The sequence below is a fragment of the Carlito syrichta genome, unplaced genomic scaffold (genome assembly GCF_000164805.1).
Source record: "Carlito syrichta isolate Samal-C Ts95f unplaced genomic scaffold, Tarsius_syrichta-2.0.1 Scaffold304015, whole genome shotgun sequence".
NCBI classification, from domain to species: Eukaryota; Metazoa; Chordata; class Mammalia; order Primates; family Tarsiidae; genus Carlito; species Carlito syrichta.
In genome coordinates, this window is record NW_007248111.1 from 450762 (window position 1) to 453951 (window position 3190).

A 3190-nucleotide genomic window follows, 5' to 3' on the forward strand; every position below is an offset into this window, starting at 1 on the left:
ACTTACTTTAATCTTTGCCTATGAATTTTCAATTGCTCCAGTATCATATGTTGAAAAAAACCCTATTCTTTCATTGAATTGTTTTTGCATCTTTGTAAAAAAATCAGTTGAACATATTTGTGTAGGTCTCTTTCTGCTTTTTCTATTCTTTCATATACTTTCTGTTTAGTCAAAAAATATGCCATGAACTTGTTTCCAATATTTTCAAAATAATTTTAACTGGTAAGGAGAATGCCACTGATTGGATATATCATGGTGTATTCAATCACGACCATTTTGAACATTTAGGTCATTTTAAAATTTTTGCTAATGTAAGCCATCCTGTAATGAACATCCTTGTGTGTATTAATAATAATTTATTAGGATTTTTAGAAGTAAATTGTTATGTAAAGAGTATATAACTTTTAAGAAAATGAGCTATTTGTGACAATGGTTAGGATTCAACCTATTTTTAAAATGTATTTTTAAAAACATTTGTATGTAAAATAAACTTAGGTATAAAGAGAGCAAAGCAAAAAGGTAGGAAAGCCAGAAACCTCTTCATTGCTATCGATGCAAGATTGCTTTTCATGTCGGTTAAAAAAAATCAATGACTGCGTCCAATTTCTCAGGGTGGTCTGCTGCAGGGTAAGGAGGACTTCTACCACCCGTTCCCTTACTTACTATCAAGTAATTGCTTAAATGCCCAGACACTTCATGGAGAGAGCTGAATAAATGTGCCTCAGGAAGTTGAATTCGAAAGTAGATTGAGTAGAGTTCATTATCTACAGTCAATATTTTTATTGAAAGAACATTTAACTAGCCTAGTACAGGGCACATGCCCACTATTAGCATGAGGCAGGGTGTGGTAAGTTCTATGAGTGAGTCACAGCGTTCAACAGGAAAAGGGGAGAAAGAAAGATGAATCTTGACTTTGTAAATGTAGAAAAATCTCCTGACAATATGGTATCTGTGTGGGGCCTGGGTATGGCTCAGGCAGACAGGATATGGAAAATGGCATTCTAGAAAAAGACAAAGCCATGACAGTCAAAAATTGAGCATAGCTGGGTCACACCATGAGTATGCATGTTTTGGAGGAAAGGGATGTTTGGATATATTAATAGTTTGGAAAGGCAGGCTTGAGGCAAGACCTAGGAAGCAACTGGAATGTCAAGGAGAGGCAGGCAAATTTTACTCAAATAGGGACGTTCTTGAAGTTTTGACATGGGAATAGGTGACAAGAACTGCCCTTTAGAATGAAAACTGGATAGAATGAAAACTGGTTAGATACAGTCTGGAGTGGGAGAAAGACCATAGGCTGCAAGTCTGCTGAGAAAGCTACTGCCTAGGTCTAGGGAGAAGAAAATCAGCTTTGTATTCTGACAAAAGCAGTGGGGGCAGACTGAGGCTTGTGAACCTTCTAGAAACTTCTAGATTCACTTCTAGATTACTAAGAAACACTGGGGTCAAATATTTGCCCAGAGGGAAGATGCAGGTGCATCATTGCTTGGATCATGTGTTTTGGTTCACTCATGGTTTGGAAAAGTAAAAAGGGAAGCTGGAGTTTGTCATGGTCAAGAGCAAGAACTCTAGTCCTAAAATGCCTGGGTTCTAGTCCAGGAACCTGTATTTTCTAGCTGTATAATCCTTGGTAAGGGCCTTAACCTCTCTGTGCCTCAGTATCTTCGATTGCAGAGTGGGGGATGTTAATAATACCCATTTTGTAGTGTTATAGTTTACTTAAATAAATTCATATGTGTCAAGTCCTCAGAACAATGCATGGCATATGTTGTTCACCATTACTCTTTTTTGTTATTATTTTTGAGCCACTTCAAAAGAAGAAGTTGTGTATTTGCCTGACAAGGCCTTCCTGTCAGAAGTGAAAAGAAAAGAATAGAGGCAGAGGAAGAGGAACTATCTAACAATGCTTCTCCCTTTCTAATGTGCACTTGTGTCACCTGTGGATTATGTTAAAATGCAGCTGCTGGTTTAGTGGGTTTGGAATGAGGTCTGAGACTCTGCATTTCTAGCAAGATCCCAGCTGGTGTATGGGACTGACAGCTCCGCTCTCTTTCATGGGAGGCCTACATGCTGCTGTTTGTGCTGCCATGTCTCCAGCGATCCCTGAGAAGTTCCAGTACATTTTGCAAGTACTCAACACCAACATCATTGGGTGGCAGAAAATAGCCTTTGCCATCACTGCCATTGAGAGTGGGGGCTGAAGTTGTGCTCATGTGGCGTTGAGGAAAGCAGACTTTGATCTCACCAAGAGGGCAGGAGAACTCACCGAGAATGAGGTGGAACGTGTGATCACCATTATGCAGAATCCACACCAGTACAAGATCCCAGACTGGTTCTTAAACAGACAGAAGGATGTAGGATGAAAAATACAGCCAGGTCTTGGTCAATGGTCTAGACAACAAGCTCTGTGAAGACCTGGAGTGACTGAAGAAGATTCAGGCCCATAGAGGGCTACGCCACTTCTGGGGTCTTTGTGTTCGAGGCCAGCACATCAAGACCACTGGGTGTCATACCATGGGGATGTATCCAAGAAGAAATAAAAGTCTGTAGGCCTTGTCTGTTAATAAATAGTTTATATACCTTAAAAAAAAAAGAATGACAGCTCCTTCACTGCTTTACTCACATCTCCTATCCTCTCCCCTCCAGGCCCATCTTGAACTCTGGATAGTAGGGGGATTCAAGGCCTTATTGCCATGGCATTGCTTTCAAGGAAACTTTTTCCCCACAACAATAATTATAAAATGCTTTTTATCATATATCTAGGTGCTTTATAGTCTTCATCTCACATTCCCATAACAAGCCTGGTACAGGCGAGCTGCTATGTGTCTCATTTTACTGAAAGAGAGGTAAAGTAACATGCTCAGGGTCAAACAGTTCACAAGTGGCAAAGCTGGAATTCAAACCCAGGACGTCTGATGCCCAAACACCTGGCATTTTCTCATATGCTATGCTATTTCCCAGGTGATCTGCCTTCCATAGACTCCAGAGGACAAACAAAGAAGCAGAAATAGGAAAGAGTGGAAGGTGTGTGCCCTGCCTCGGGGTTGTGTAGTGACTCAGGCTTCAGGTCAGCCATTTTGTGGAAATCTGTTGCAGATTCGTAAATGCTGAATTCCCAGGATTTACAGCTAGATCTCCCCACCCACCAGCCCCTCACACAGCCCTGTTTAACCAGATCTTGGTTATTCTG

At 40.8% G+C, this 3190-nt stretch overlaps 1 pseudogene; it reads left to right on the forward strand.

The window, feature by feature from the left end:
• The first annotated feature begins 2087 nt into the window (after positions 1-2087).
• LOC103261802 lies at positions 2088-2580 on the forward strand (annotated as a pseudogene).
• The last annotated feature ends 610 nt before the right edge of the window (positions 2581-3190 follow it).